This window comes from Bubalus kerabau, chromosome 1 (genome assembly GCF_029407905.1).
Source record: "Bubalus kerabau isolate K-KA32 ecotype Philippines breed swamp buffalo chromosome 1, PCC_UOA_SB_1v2, whole genome shotgun sequence".
In the NCBI taxonomy this organism is placed as follows: domain Eukaryota; kingdom Metazoa; phylum Chordata; class Mammalia; order Artiodactyla; family Bovidae; genus Bubalus; species Bubalus kerabau.
Genome location: NC_073624.1, coordinates 153,424,589 through 153,441,993, shown reverse-complemented (window position 1 = coordinate 153,441,993; position 17,405 = coordinate 153,424,589). Strand labels below are relative to the sequence as shown.

The window sequence follows — 17,405 nt, the reverse complement described above, 5'->3', positions numbered from 1 at the left end:
TCTCCAAATTAGCTGAATAAGTAATAGCATATCACTTAATATTTCTATGCCTCACTGTCCTCATCTATAAATGGCAAATAACTATATCTCATAAGGTTGCTGGAGATTAAACTAAGTAATTTAATGTACATGTATTGTTGGACAAGGTACACAGCATACAGTAAATGATGTATAGCTGTGGTTGTCTCTACTATATATGTAATTCATATATGTGTGTGTATACATATATATATACACAAATATAAATGCTAAACTATGTTCAGGTCTAGTAAGTTGCTTTAAAGACAACTTACTTATTCAGAACTAAAGAGTATTAAAAATTCTAATTCATTAGTCTCATAAACTTTAATTTATTTGCTATAAATTAATGACAATGTCTTTTAAAATGCATACTTTCTCTTGACTTGTTATCTTTTCTAACTAGGCTACAACTGAGGCTTTTAACACTTATATTAGTTACAACAGTCATTTTGCTACTGTAAACATTTATTTTGTTTCTATGACTTTTTAGCTAACTACTCAATATACAAAGTCAAGATGTCAAAATCATACCATATTCCCAAATATTTGGAGGAGAAAAGAAATGCATGTATCAATATATTTAGTGTAAAACGGATGAGGAAAGTAAAAAAAGATAAAGAAGAGAAATCTGTAAGATAAAGATACACTAACTGTCTAATGATTTAGCAGTCTACTTCTACATATAGGGATTTATCCTGAAGATCAGTTCAGTTCAGTTCAGTCACTCAGTCGTGTCCGACTCTTTGCAACCCCATGAATTGCAGCACACCAGGCCTCCCTGTCCATCACCAACTCCCGGAGTTCACTCAGACTCAGGTCCATCGAGTCGGTGATGCCATCCAGCCATCTCATCCTCTGTCGTCCCCTTCTCCTCCAGCCCCCAATCCCTCTCAGCACCAGAGTCTTTCCAATGAGTCAACTCTTTGCATGAGGTGGCCAAAGTACTGGAGTTTCAGCTTTAGCATCATTCCTTCCAAAGAAATCCCAGGGCTGATCTCCTTCAGAATGGACTGGTTGGATCTCCTTGCAGTCCATGGGACTCTCAAGAGTCTTCTCCAACACCACAGTTCAGAAGCATCAATTCTTCGGTGCTCAGCCTTCTTCACAGTCCAACTCTCACATCCATACATGACCACAGGAAAAACCATAGCCTTGACTAGACGGATCTTTGTTGGCAAAGTAATGTCTCTGCTTTTGAATGTGCTGTCTAGGTTGGTTATGACTTTCCTTCCAAGGAGTAAGCGTCTTTTAATTTCATGGCTGCAGTCACCATCTGCAGTGATTTTGGAGCCCCCCAAAATAAAGTCTGCCACTGTTTCCCCATCTATTTCCCATGAAGTGATGGGACAAGATGCCATGAGGATACACGTCCACAAATACAAAACAACATATGCCTAAGTATTCTTTGAGACATTATTTGTTATGAAAAATTATTGGGGAAAAAATGTCCCTCCACAGAAGACTGGTTTAATAAAATATAATAAATTCAATCAATGGAATATAAAAATTAAAAAAAAAAGACAAGCAAAAGTATTTGAAATACAACAAATATTTAAATGCAATGTGTAATCCTTACTGGATGTTGGATTGAGAATAAAATCAAACAGCTATAAAATTATTAGAATAATCACTGAAATTGGAATATGTATAATATATCAGAAAACAGTATTGTATAAATTCTAAATTTCTGAAGTAGAGAATAAATAATGGTTCAGAAAAAAATATATATATTTATGTAAAAAAAGAGAAGTGAAAGCTAAAATGCTAAAAGTTGTTATATCTATATAATAGGTACAAAGAAGTTCCTTTTACTTCTCTTTATACTTTTTTGTGAAAAACCAAGACAGCATATTAAAAAACAGAGACATCACTTTATTAACAAAGGTCCAAACAGTCAAAGCTATGGTTTTTTGAGGAGTCATGTGCGCGTGTGAGAGATGGACTATGAAGAAGGCTGAGTGCCAAAGATTCGGTGCTTTCAAACTGTCGTGCTGGAAAAGACTCTTGAGAGGCCCGTGGACTGCAAGATCAAACCAGTCAATCCTAAAGGAAATCAATGCTGATTATTCATTGGAAAGACTGATGCTGATGCTGAAGCTGAAAGCTGATACTTTGGCCACCTGATGTGAAGAGTTGACTTATTGGAAAAGACCCTGATGCTGGGAAAGACTGAAGGCAAAAGGAGAAGGGTGCAGCAGAGGATGAGTTGGTTACATAGCATCACTGACTCAATGGACATGAATTTGAGAAAACTCTGGGAGACAGTGAAGGACAGGGGAGCCTGGGATGTAAGAGTCCATGAGGTCGCAAAGAGCTGAATATGATTTAGTGACTGAACAACAAATATTTTTCTGTAAATTAGAAAATTTTCAAACTTAAAGGAAGGGACAAAGATATTATGACTAAATCAGTCATTAAGTTTAAAAATAATTTAAAATTAACTTATTCAAACTTTGATGATATCAATTTATTAAAATAAGTCAACCTCATGAAGCATTTTAATATCTTAAAATGCATCAATAGCCATACCTAATAGATTTTAAATCCTTTAAACCACTCTTAGGTAAATTATAAATTTAACAACAGAAAATACCTGCGAGGTTTTTTTTATAATTTACTTTTACTCATGTAGAAGCATGACTGAATGATCAACCATGTTTGCTTTAGGTAGTGAGATAAAAAAAGGGAAAGTCAATAGCAAATTTTACTATGTTCATTTAAATAACTTAAAATGTCATTAAAACATCAATGATAGTAATCACAATTATAATCAAATTTCATGTTAAAAACTGTAGTCTGAAAAAAAGGGCTATATCACCTCACTATGGAGGTTAAATCTGATTTATAATTCTTCCCTAATCAGAATTTAAATAAATTGAAATGTTTCCATTACAAATCAATATTACTTTAACCTTCAAAACAAAAAGAATGGACAAATAATAGAACTATTCAGCAGGTTATGTTATAATTCCACTATTGAATATTTCATCATAAGCAACTGGCTAATATTCTGGTAATATCTGATATCAGCATACTGACAAAGAAAAGAACTTTACTCTTGGATCAGTTATTTCCACTTAAAAGTTAGCCAATCTAAAATGAGAGTTTAGTAAGCCAAAGTAGACACATAAAAGAAACAGAAGCCATGCTCACTGCTAGAAAGTATTTAGTAAACTACCTGAATAAGTCAAGATGTTATAATCAAGGAAGTTGGAAAAGATTAAAAAATCAATTCTTAAACATTTAATACATGTATACTAGAGAATAAAATGATGAAAATAACAGTCCCTAAAACAAAGTCAAAATCATTACATTCTCAGTGTTTCTAGAAGAGATTCAACCTTCAGTCATAACTTGATTCAATCATTACTGCTTTTTTAAAGGCAAAATAAACTGCCCCAATTTTTTGTTCCTGTAAGTACAGTACATCATTAAACACATATCTTTAATTTCCAATCTAGCTCTGAGGGAGAAGCACAGTTCAGAATTACCCTTGTGCTATAATTAACTAAAAAGAAAATCAAAAGGGGAAAACTATAGAATTTCAAAACAGTGGCCAACAGGAAGAGCTGCACTGTAATCTTTGATAGAAAAGACTCAAGGTAAGCCCTGACATCATGCAGTCTCTCTGCCAGTAAGCAATTTACAGACTACGGTGCAGGGAGGAAGAAGACAAACACAACCTGGCATTCTCAATGAAATGAGCAGACAGAGGTTCAGGGAGAGTCAAGAGACTAGAAATTTTGCAAAAGAGTTTCAAAGAGGAATGAGCTGAAATCCATGTAGAGTAAGTACTGAGACTTTGGCTGGGGACCAATCTGTGCGTGTTTAAGGAATATCTGAGATCACAAAGAATCTCATATAAATGCTTAAGGATTAAAAGGTGACTTTATCAAGGTCTCAGGAGTCAGTTCAGTTCAGTCATTCAGTCGTGTACGACTCCTTGCGACACCACGGACTGCAGCACGCCAGGCTTCCCTGTCCATCACCAACTCCCAGAGCTTACTCAAACTCATGCCCATTGAATTGGTGATGGAATCCAACCATTTCATCCTCTGTTGTCCCCTTTTCCTCCCACCTTCAATCTTTCCCAGGATCAGGGTCTTTTCAAATGTCAGTTCTTCGCATCATGTGACCAAAGTATTGGAGTTTCAGCTTCAGCATCAGTCCTTCCAGTGAATATTTAGGACTGATTTCCTTTAGGATAGATTGGTTTGATCTCCTTGATGTCCAAGGGACTCTCAAGAGTCTTCTCCAACACCACAGTTCAAAAGCATCAATTTTTGGCACTCAGCTTTCTTTATAGTCCAACTCTCACATCCACACGTGACTACTGGAAAAACCATAGCTTTGACTAGATGGACCTTTGTTGGCAAAGTAACGTCTCTGCTTTTTAATATGCTGTCTAGGTTGGTCATAGCTTTTCTTCCAAGGAGCAAGTGTCTCTTAATTTCATGGCTGCAGTCACCATCTGCAGTGATTTTGGAAACCAAGAAAATAAAATTTCTCACTGTTTCCAGTTTCCCCATCTATTTGCTATGAAGTGATGGGACCTGATGACATGATCTTCATTTTTTCAATCTTGATTTTTAAGCCAACTTTTTCCCTCTCCTCTTTCACTTTCATCAAAAGGCTTTTTAGTTCTTTTTCACTTTCTGTCATAAGGGTGGTGTCATGTGCATATCTGAGGTTATTGATATTTCTCCTGGCAATCTTGATTCCAGCTTGTGTTTCATCCAGTCCAGCATTCTCATTAAGTACTCTGCCTATAAGTTAAATAAGCAGGGTGACAATATACAGCCTTGACATACTCCTTTCCCGAATTGGAACCAGTCTGTTGTTCCATGTCCAGTTCTAACTGTTGCTTCTTGGCCTGCATACAGATTTCTCAAGAGGCAGGTCAGGTGGTCTAGTATTCCCATCTCTTTAAGAATTTTCTACAGTTTGTTGTGATCCACACAGTCAAAGGCTTTGACACAGTCAATAAAGCAGAAGTAGATGTCTTTCTGGAACTCTTACTTTTTCAATCATCCAGTGGATATTGGCAATTTGATCTCTGATTTCTCTGTCATTTCTAAATCCAGGTTGAATATGTGGAAGTTCATGGTTCACATACTGTTGAAGCCTGGCTTGGAGAAGCCTGACTTGGGAGTCAAGATCATTATAAAAAAAAAAATCTAATGTGATTCTATATACTACCAAGGAACAGCTGAAATTTAAAATTAAGAAAACAATGTAACCTACAATAATATAAAAAAATGAAACATACTGGGATAAATTTAAGAAAACGTGCAAAATCTGTACAGAGAACACTATATATGTTTGCTAAAGGGGAAAAATACCTATATAAATAGAGTGCTGTATGTGTATGGACTAGGAAAAAATATGTATACACACACAAACACACACACACACACACACACACATTTTTGGCCATGCTGTGTGGTTTGTGGGGTCTTAGTTCCCTAACCAATAGACTGAATCTGGTCATTCAGCAGTGAAAGTGTCGAGTCTTACCACTGGACTGCCATGGAATTCCCCAAAACTCAATACTTGTTAAAAAAACAATTCTCCATTAATAGATTCAGAGAGCCATTGCAAATCCTAATCAAAATCTCAATATGAGGATTTCCCTGGCGGTCCAATGGTTAAGAATCTCCCTGCCAGTGCAAGGGACAGGGGTTCAATCCCTGGTCCTGAAAGATTTCACATGTAGCGGGGCAACTAAACCCGTGTGCAGCAACTAACGAGGCTGCCTGCCACAAGTACTGAAGCCTGCTTGCCCTAGAGCCATACACCCCAACAAGAGGAGACATGGCAGTGAGAAGCCCGCACACGGCAACTGAAGAGCGCCCCCACTCTCTGCAATCAGAGAAAGCACGTGGGCAATCCTGAAGACCCAGCACAGCATGAACAAATAAATAAAAACAAACAAAAAACTCAATAGAATTTTTAAGGATATATCAAAAAGCTGGTTCTATCAATAGGAAAAGGAGAAGTAACTAGAACAGTCAAAGGTTAGGAGGTAGGCAGTGTGACAGAAATTAACAGTGATTTAAATTCCAATGTCTTCACATACAAAATGTGGATAATATAACCTGTGATCTTATAAGGATGCTTTAAGAATTAGAAATAGGCTAAAAAAACACGCACTTTAGTTCTGGAAATGATATGAAATAGCTCTTACTATACTGTAAATAACTACACCTAACAGGAGAACCAGAAAGTCATCACTGGTAACTTTAAATAAACACATGAATTAGTTGAATACAATTTTGAAAGCAATAGTAAAGATACCATGTTACCAGGAAACACCCAGGAGGGAGATTAATTGCAGCTGAGAGGATCAGAAGAGCCTCCCAGGGATGAGTGGTGACATGATCAACTAGTCTGAAGGATAGGTATAATTTTCAAAAATAGCTATAAACTGGAAAGAAAGTAGAAGCATAAAGCACATGCCTCCTTTACTATGTTAGGAAAAAGAAGTTTTATTTATTAAGTAGTTAGTTCTAAACAACACAGTATTTATTTCATAACAATTCAGTCCCTGTTGAGCACTACAAAATTCTCAAACCTTGGAATCAGACTGGTCACCACCACACTCATTTCCTGTCTCACAGTGATTTTTGAGCACTGCTTTTTTTTTTTTTTTTCCAATCACAGAAACCCAATTTTACAAAGTTTATGACACCACCAAAAGAAAGATTGCAATCCAATTTTAAAATGGAAGTATCTGAAGCAAGTGGTTTGTACTATGTCTAATAGATATCACTGTTTCCCTAGAAAATTTAAAATATACTGTGGAACCAAACTGTGTCCACACAGATGAGACCTTGGCACACAGTTTGAGAAATAAGGAAACTATTAGCAAGGTGAAAAGGCAGCCTTCAGAATGGGAGAAAATAATAGCAAATGAAGCAACAGACAAACAACTAATCTCAGAAATATACAAGCAACTCCTACAGCTCAATTCCAGAAAAAAAAATGACCCAATCAAAAAATGGGCCAAAGAACTAAATAGACATTTCTCCAAAGAAGACATACAGATGGCTAACAAACACATGAAAAGATGCTCAACATCACTCATTATCAGAGAAATGCAAATCAAAACCACTATGAGGTACCATTTCACGCCACTTAGAATGACTGCAATCCAAAAGTCTACAAGCAATAAATGCTGGAGAGGGTGTGGAGAAAAGGGAACCCTCTTACACTGTTGGTGGGAATGCAAACTAGTACAGCCACTATGGAGAACAGTGTGGAGATTCCTTAAAAAACTAGAAATAGAACTGCCTTATGACCCAGCAACCCCACTGCTGGGCATACACACTGAGGAAACCAGAAGGGAAAGAGACACGTGTACCCCAATGTTCATCGCAGCACTGTTTATAATAGCCAGAACATGGAAGCAACCTAGATGCCCATCAGCAGATGAATGGATAAGAAAGCTGTGGTACATATACACAATGGAGTATTACTCAGCCGTTAAAAAGAATGCATTTGAATCAGTTCTAATGAGGTGGATGAAACTGGAACCTATTATACAGAGTGAAGTAAGCCAGAAAGAAAAACACCAATACAGTATACTAACGCATATATATGGAATTTAGAAAGACAGTAACAATAACCCTGTGTATGAGACAGCAAAAGAGACACTGATGTATAGATCAGTCTTATGGACCCTGTGGGAGAGGGAGAGGGTGGGAAGATTTGGGAGAATGGCATTGAAACATGTATAATATCATGTATGAAACGAGTCGCCAGTCCAGGTTCGATGCACGATACTGGATGCTTGGGGCTGGTGCACTGGGACGACCCAGAGGGAGGGTATGGGGAGGGAGGAGGGAAGAGGGTTCAGGATGGGGATCACAGGTATACCTGTGGTGGATTCATTTCGATATTTGGCAAAACTAATACAATATTGTAAAGTTTAAAAATAAAAAAAAAAGAATGATGTTAATAAAAATAATGAGAAAGAGAAATAAAGGAAAATAAACATTTGTCAATTAGAAATATAATTACAGAGCATTATGTGTGAGGATGGTGTTATCTGCATATCTGAGGTTATGTCATCTGCATATCAGATACGGAGATGACACCACCCTTATGGCAGAAAGAGAAGAGGAACTAAAGAACTTCTTGATGAAGGTGAAAGAGGAGAGTGAAAAAGTTGGCTTAAAGCTCAACGTTCAGATCATGGCCTCTGGTCCCATCACTTCATGGCAAATAGATGGGGAAACAACGCAAACAGTGACAGCCTTTATTTTCTTGGGCTCCCAAATCACTGCAGATGGTGACTGCAATCATGAAATTAAAAGACACTTGGCTCCTTGGAAGAAAAGCTATTAAAAAGCATATTAAAAAGTAGAGACATTATTTTGCCAACAAAGGTCCGTCTACTCAAAGCTATGGTTTTTCCAGTAGTCAGTTACGGATGTGAGAGTTGGACCATAAAGAAGGCTGAGTGCCGAAGAATTGATGATTTTGAACTGTGTTGTTGGAGAAGACTCTTGAGAGTCCCTTGGACAGCAAGATCAAACCAGTCAATCCTAAATGAAATCAGTGCTGAGTATCATTGGAAAGACTGATGCTGAAGCTTAAGCTCCAATACTTTGGCTACCTGATACGAAGAGCCGACTCATTGGAAAAGACCTTGATGCTGGAAAAGATTGAAGGCAGGAGGAGAAGGAGACAACAGAGGACGAGATGGTTGGATGGCATCACTGCTTCAATGGACATGAGTCTGAGAAAGCTCCGGGAGATGGTGAAGGACAGGGAAGCCTGGAGTGCTGCAGTTCATGGGGTTAGTCACAAAAAGCTGGACATGAGCAAGCAACTGAACAACAACAAATATGTGAGGAAAGAGACTGATGAGAGCAAAATCTAGGTGAGGTCATTAAATGCCACTTTAAGAAGTTTAGGCAACATTCTATAGGTAGAGGGTGCACAGGAGGGTTTTTTAGCAAAAATGAGAGGATAAGAGATGATATCTCATCAGGTAAGAAACCAGGAGGAGGAAATTTACAACTGGATTTAAATAGGAGCTGAATAAATGACATATTAAGCTTCACATCAAGAGACTTAAATAAGACATGGAAAGATTTCTATTAACTTCATCTATCTGATGAATTTTCTCTTTGTCACCTAAATGTAATATTTAGGACAATATAAATGACAGTGATGCTCAAGAACCAGTCACTTCTAAAATAATGCTACTTTAATTCAATCCATGAAGAATGATGAAGAACACCACCTAGATACTAAAATACTTGCAAGATAAGCCTAAAGATAAAAAATTTTGTAAGAGAAAACCCAATGAGGCATTTCAAGAAAACCATAAAGCACAACTATTAGAAATTAAACGTCAAAACTGGGAAATAACAGCAACAAAGCAGATTGCAAAGGGTGATGAGGAAATCAAAATTGAGGTAGTTGGTTAGAAAAACTGCATATATCACAAAGCTTAAAGGATTGATTCTCTGAGATGACTGCTATGCTACCAAGTGAGTCAGGGTGAAATAAAGTTTTCATAAATATTATCAAGAATCCATTCTTCTTCAATGACTAATACTATTCTCCTGTCCTGCCAAAGCTGCTTCATTTTCACCTACTGGTATACAACCCATTAGTAAAAACTGATTCCCAATAATCCTACTATTATCCCCCAAATAGGTTTTCAGTTATTTCTGTTGTTGCTAAGTCACTTCAGTCGTGTCCGACTCTGTGCGACCCCATAGACGGCAGCCCACCAGGCTCCCCCGTCCCTGGGATTCTCCAGGCAAGAATACTGGAGTGGATTGCCATTTCCTTCTCCAATGCATGAAACTGAAAAGTGAAAGTGAAGTCGCTCAGTCGTATCCAACTCTTAGCGACCCCATGGACTGCAGCCTACCAGGCTCCTCCGCCCATAGGATTTTCCAGGCAAGAGTACTGGAGTGGGGTGCCATTGCCTTCTCCAATTTCTGTTGTTAAATACGTGTTAACATCTATTTCTCTGAAGAGATTTTGGGAAACTTTGGCCTACTAGAAAAATCAAACAAACAAGCAAACTTTAGATTCAGACATATGTAAGTTCATTTAGTCACGTGATGATAAATTATATACCTTATGAAAAATTATATTTCTTGTAGAATTATTATGAGAATTTAATAAGATAATGAAAGTAAAGTGCCCAAAGCAGTACCTGTTGAAGAGTACTAGTGAGGACGATAACAGTACACTGAGATATAATAAAAATAAATTTTAGTGTAACTTCATTTAGGTCATTTGACAACTATTTCTGATCAGTGAACACCTGCTGAACATTACTGCAGTAAATAATAGATAAAGAAACAATTCTCTTTTTAGTAGACTTGTCTTCTTTTTCCGATCCCCGAGTATTAACCAGCCTGGAATCTACTCTTCCGATCCTATCCATTTTTATATATATAAAGTGTGACAACGAGTGAGTGAGTGAGCAAGAGAGAATAAGAACATGACTGCAGCACATAGGAGTAGCATGTATGTTAGACTTTGGGGAGTGACCAAAGAAGATATCCTAAGGGTAATACAAGAACCTGTATCCAAACTGAAATTTGTAGGAAATAAGGGACATGTGGGTATGGGTCGGATAGTTAATTTTCAGCGGCAGAAAAATGACAAACAGGCTCAGAAGCAAAACAGAGACTACTGAAATTAAAGAACTAAAAATAAATTCAGTATTCCTAAAAGGAATTTTGTGTAAATGCAGTAAATGAAGATAAATCAGCAAAGGTCTTAGAATCAAAATGCTTACAATCTACTCTTTAAAATTGTATTCTAAAGATACACTATTTTCTAAAGCACACAATAAATGTAAACTGGATCAGTCCACTTGGAGATATCATTAATAATAAACCATTAGTCTGGGTTAAAGGTTTAACAGAAGATGGAGTATAACTTTGGCACAGAATAAAATTTTAACTATTCTTTTAATCACTACTATTGTAAGTATTATATGGGTATCAATAAGACTATTATTTCTAAGGTGAATTGTTAAATACTGAGATTATTAGAAAGGAGTTTGAATTTTATTTTCTAATGAAATGTGTGGCCTATCTGAGGTCCATGGGCTCCAATCAGGTCAAGGTATACGTGAGAGAAAGCAGAGAATCCATGAACTCTCTGAAATATAAGGAAATTCTGATACATTTTTCAGAAGATAGGATTCACAAATTTCATTAGATTCTTAAAAGGGATTAGACCACCCACACCAGAGAGGACAGAGGGGGAAGAGGAATGGTGTAGGGAGAACACAGCTATAGCTAGGGTAGATGCCTTTTTCTTTTCAAACATAAGGGTAAGAAGGCTACAGGACAGCAACAAATTAACCAAGAAAACCACTGATCCAAAACTATTCATCTAAATTTTTAAAAACATTTTTAAACAATTTATATTATTTGAAAATTGTTACTCAATTTCTTCACTTATCAAAAATAAGTAGCCCAGATTTATTTCCAAAGACTCTAAAATCAGATGATAAAAAGATAACACAGTACCTGAATACAGTGCTGTAACAGGATTCAGGTTTTTATTCAACAAAGGTCTTTGGGAAATAAGATTTCTACCAAACAGATAATTTATACTCTATTTCTATGTTCTCCCAAGATTTTAAAAATTAGGCCTACCTTTCTTTTATTTTCTTGCTATGCACAATTAAGTCTTACTTTTAGATCAAAATAGAGATGTCTTACAAGGAGAAATTTGATTTGTTAAAAAAAAAATCTTACAGAAAAAGTCTTCAGAAAGAGAATTCAATATAACATTTCCATGACATTACCTGAACTTGTTATATTCCCTTACAAAGTGAAATGATGTTGTAAATATATGTAGCCAATACACTGAGGGGGTTTAAGACACACTACTCCAAGTTATGGCATAGTGGCTAAAGGAATTTGAAAAAAAAGGCAGAAGCAGGAAAATGATCACTCTTACCATCCCTTTCCTCTCCTGAAACAGATCATAAAACCTTCATGTGTGAAGCGCCCTCCCTGTATCTGAAGGAAAAGAGCACCTTTATCTCCAAAGACAAAGGGACACTGAGAAGAATCCTAATAAAAAGACCTTGCTACATTTCCTCAGGTTAACACTTGCTCACACTCTCTGACCTATTGTATTTCTGCAAGATTTCCCTTTCTTCATTAAAGCTAGCTACATAGGTCAAACTGTTTGCTTGGATCTTCATTGCCTTAAGAAAGCTCTCACATCACATACAATTTATATTAAATAAATTTGTATGTTTTGTCAGTGTGATTTTCAAACCTAGCCAGGGACCCTATGAGAGTCAAGGAAATTTTTTCATCTCCTACAATTGCCAAGAAACTTCAAAGTAACGGAGATAGTAGCAACAGCTGCTCTAGTTTAAAGCACATTTTATTTATCTATATTTTCTACCATAATTTAAAAATGATGTCTAAAATCAGTTTAATTTTCCCTATATAGTCTAAATACTTCCCTCTGACAACTTAAGAAAAAACTGCAATATAAAAAAAAAAAAACTTCAGCTAAAAAGCACTGTAATTAACGAACGATGTTGTTCAGTCACTCAGTCATGTCCGACTCTTTGCAACCCCATGGACTGCAGCACGCAAGGCTTCCTTTTAGAAACAAAAATATAATTGAGGGTTAAATTAGTGGGCCCTTACTTTATGTTAGACAATATGCTAATGCTTTACCTACTTATGTAATCTCAGCTAATGTGAACTACCAAGCATGATATAGATACTTACTATTCCAATTTCATAGATGAGGAAAATAGGTCAGTGGCAAGTTCAAGTCTGGATTATTTTAGAAAGTGTACTCTCAATCACTACTCTAGATATAAGAAAGAAAGTGAACTAAAGAAAATTTTACTGGGAAGAGTGTCATCAGTTCTCAGACATGCAGCCAGCTTTGAAAAGAGTAACCTTGAATAAGTAACTTAATCTCTCTAGCTTTCACTGTTCTCAATAGTAAAAGTCAGCAAATCATGATGCTTTTCTAAGATATCCATCACTTCAAACTACAAAAAAATATATATATTCAGTATATGAAACAAGAAAAAAAATCACCACAGAAGCTAACTGTGGCCAATTAAAACTGGGGCAGAGAGGTGAGGAGAATAAGAAACTTTTGGAGAAAAACCACTGAGGGTCTTTAAAGGTAAAAATGTCACTCAGATGTATTCATGCAGAAATTCTACAAAATCTACAGAGAAACAATCCAAATAATAACCAAAGAGCAAGAGAAGAATTGAGAAAAATCCTTCTCCTTTATGATTTCTAGCATACATGTTATAAAAAGAAAAATCCCTCAAGGCAGTAAACATCTGCCCATCAACGCTTATCAGAAGCAACATCAAAAACATAAGGCAAAGGTCAAGTCAAAGTTTATTGACAATGATGAACTATGACAGCCTCTATTAAATTACCCCTTCTTTCAAGGTGTATGTGATCAAAGCAGCAAAGATATTTTCACTCAGTCACATAACAAGCTATTTGTTGAGATTGAAACATCTGGTCAATATCTCCTAACACTGCAATTTCATGCACAGTTAGCATTAGGGCACATTTCTTCTCCTCTTCTTACAGGGTCCATAAGGGTGGCACATATGGCTGATCATTTCATTCGAAAAGGATTCAATTCAAGGCATTACACACAATCGTCTGTGCTTTATGGTGTTTTAAGTCTACCTGCCATCGTTTTCCATCATCACTGCTCACTGCGGTTCTCTTCGACTATAAAAGCCTGCCAATATGACAGAGCACTTAAAGCTTAACAGCCTTCCTCCACTGGAGTTAGAAAGCATTTAAGGCAAAGGAATCTATAAAGTGGCAGGTCATTTTCTATTGTCAAAAACTCCCAATATATTAAACTATTTACCATTTAAGCAAAGATACAGTACAGGTTAGAAAAGTAATTTTTAATGTCAAATTAAATGCTTAACTTTCTGTATGACAGAACTATGAAAGTATATTGTTTTGGTATAGTTTTAACTCATAATAAATTACTTTAAAACAATATTATAGGACTATTTTATTAATTTTAGTAGGGGATTTCAGAATTTTTTTTTTTACAACTTGCCAAAGAGCAATTCTATACTAAGAGAATAGGGATACTACAATTTTATCAGTTCCCTACGTTGAAAATTTTCCATTTGAAATTTATCCATTTGTTGTCATGGTAACAGGGGGCCTTCCTTATATACTTACAGTAGTAAACCTGAACTCACACCATAGAGTTCTCTCTTTTCCTTTTCTTCCTTTAAGATAAGAGCTGCAAGGGGCAAAAGGGGTGGAGGTAGGAAACATCTTTAAAGCTACTATTCACATTTCCTTTCACACATCATTGTAACAGGCAGTGTAACTAAATGACTACAGCTATCTTCTGAAACATAAGGATTTGCCTAATTTTAATAACAAAATGAATTTCAAGGAAAAACTTTCTTCTAGTGATAAAGAATCATGTATGATTACCCTACAATTAGCAATATGCAATGGCTGATTAAACAAGGAGAGCAGCAAAATAACAAGCCAATAAAAATCTAAGTTAGGTGTAATGTTCAGGGCTGCTAACTCTGGCATATAAAGTAAATATTTTGGTTGTTAATTTGTGCATTAATCAGTCAATCCAACCTGAAGTACTTACTGAATGAGTCTATGGGGCAGACACCAGACTAGCACTGAAACACAAAGTTAAACAAGTTAGAATCAGTTCTTACCTCAGGGAGATACCAAAGAAAAGAAAAGAAAACAAACAAATACAAAGCAAATAAAACCAAAACACTGAACAGAGAAATAATTGCAAGAAATGCCAAAAAGGAACAAAACAAATGGCTGAGAAGGAGAAAGGCATGGGAGAGAGAAGCAAGGAAATAATTTACCTTAAATGGGCCTGCCTAAGGAACAAGTTGAGACATAAAATATGTAAGTAAGCTAAATAGGCAAAAAGTGAGGTAGGGGGTGGGGACCCTTCCAAACAGGAAGAGAAGCAAGTGCAAAACTTCTAAGGCACAGAAGTTGGCATATATTCAAGAAACTGAAGAAAAAATTGTTTATAGTAGCTAAGTTTTGACACATATGTAGGTTCCAGATAATGCACACCTTATTGGCTATGGTAAAGAGAATAAATTTTATACAGAGTGCAACAGAATGTCACTGAAGTGTTTTAAACAACAAAGCAAAATTATTGAATTTAAATGAGAATCAATATTACTATTACATATAAAGGATTTTTATACCACAGATAAACAGGCAAGATATCAGTTGTGTGTCCATGCTCAGTCAGTAAGTCGTGCCCGACTCCTTGAGACCCCATGGATTGTAGCCAGCCAGGCTCCTCTCTCCATGGGATTTTCCAGGCAAGAATACGGGAGTCAGCTGCCATTTCCTGCATCTCCTGCATTGGCAGGTGGATTCTATACCACCGAGCCACCTGGGAAGCCTAAAAGATATTAGTTAGGATGGTATAATTCACGTCCTGCATCCAGCCCTTTGGAAAAGCTAATTGCGTCTATCCTCATTTTATTTCCAAATTTTAACTACTCTTCTTTTTTTTCAAGAACTTTTAGTTGATTTCACCGCTACCACTCATCCAAGTTACCATAATCTCTTGCCTGAACTGTTGCAAAACTTTGCTGATGTCTTTGCCTCCTTTCTTGACAGCCTCCTTTTAAAACGTACACCAGCAAATGTCATTCCTTTGCTTAAAACCCTGTAATGCTCTTCGGATCACTCAGTAAGATGCAAAACTTCTTATATTAGTCTGTGAGGCTACACAGGTTCAAGCCAATCTTCTGTACCTCCTGTTCCCTCTCTAACCTCATCTTCTGTTACTCTTCATATCCTGCTGCAACCACAATGAACTCCTTGCAGGATTCTGAAACATGCCAAGCATGCTCTCCCTTAGCAACTACTGACACTCTACTAGACTGGACTTTTCCAGTGAGCCAGATTTCCCAGTGATTCCCTCATCTAAAAATTCTTTACACAAATCTAAACAAAACTATTCCACACACACTCTATTTAATATTATAAAACATTTCTTTTGTTCCAATATTCCCAATACTCTCCCAATTCTCATTACTTTTAATTATTTTGCTTTTATAAAATTTAATAAACAGAAATCTCAGTTAAAATAAGAGTGTGGAGACCAGTAGGAGGAACTGGTCCTTTTCTTGCCTGGCAAGAGGTCAGCCAATGAGAAACTGTCATCACTCAGTCAATGAAAAGTCACTTATTTTGACCCCTCAGTTCCCCCAATGGGCTCTTCTTTTACTAAAAACTCCCAATTTATTTTCACTTCCTTAAGAGTCCTCCCTAGGGGCTGAGTGGTAACGAATCTGCCCGCCAATGAAGGAGACATGTGTTCGATCCTTGATACGGGAGGATCCCACAGGTCTCAGAGCAACTAAATGTATGTACCACAGCAACTGGGGCCGTGTTCTGCAGGCTGGGAGCAGAAACTACTGAAGACTGCTGCGCCCTAGACCCTGAGCTCTGCAGCAACAAGAGAAGCCACCTCAGTAAGAAGCCCGTGCAGAGCAACTAGGAAAAAACCTGCACGCCAATGAAGACTGAGAACAGGGAAAAACACAAATAAATAAAAGAGTCCTCTCCTCCTTCCTTTGTAGGGACCTGCATAAGGCTTGTCATGGTTGCAGATCCCCAGTTACGATGGTTTGTTGATCCTGAATCAACACATTTTTCCTAAAGAAAAATTTTTGAGGCCAACACCTAACACATTACATTATTTGTATGTCTTCCTCCCACTAAAATAAGTTACATGGAGGTTGTTGTTGCTGCTCTATTGCTAAGTACAACTGCTTGCAACTCCATAACCTGCAGCACACAAGGCTTCCCTGTCCTTCCCTCTCTCACAATGGACATGAGTTTGAGTTAGTCAGTCAGTGATGTCATCCAACCATCTCATCCTCTATCACCCGCTTCTCCTCTTGCCCGTAATCTTTCCTAGCATCTGGGTCTTTTCCAATGAGTCTGCTCTTCGCTTCATGCAAAGAGCATGGAGTTGCAAGGAGTTGTAACTCACTGAAAAGTACATGGAGGTAGAAATTTTATTTGTTCTGCTCATCAGTACATCCTTAGAAATTGACACATAGTAGATACTCAATTTTCAACGAGAAAATAAGAGAAACCAAGGGAAAATTTCATGCAAAGATAAACACAATAAAGGACAGAAATGGTATGGACATAAAAGAGCAGAAGATATTAATAAGAGGTGGCAAGAATACACAGGAGAACTGTACAAGAAAGGTCTTAATAACCCAGATAAACATGATGGTGTAGTCACTCACCTAGAGTGAGATATCCTGGATTTTGAAGTGAAGTGGGCCTTAGGAAGCATTACTACAAACAAAACCAGTGGAGGTG

The 17,405-nt window shown here is 36.9% G+C and overlaps 1 protein-coding gene across 3 annotated transcripts in view; it reads right to left on the bottom strand.

The window, feature by feature from the left end:
• Window positions 1–17,405, bottom strand: part of ADK (adenosine kinase) — a 569,627-nt gene that overhangs the window by 292,465 nt on the left and 259,757 nt on the right. The window lies entirely within an intron of this gene.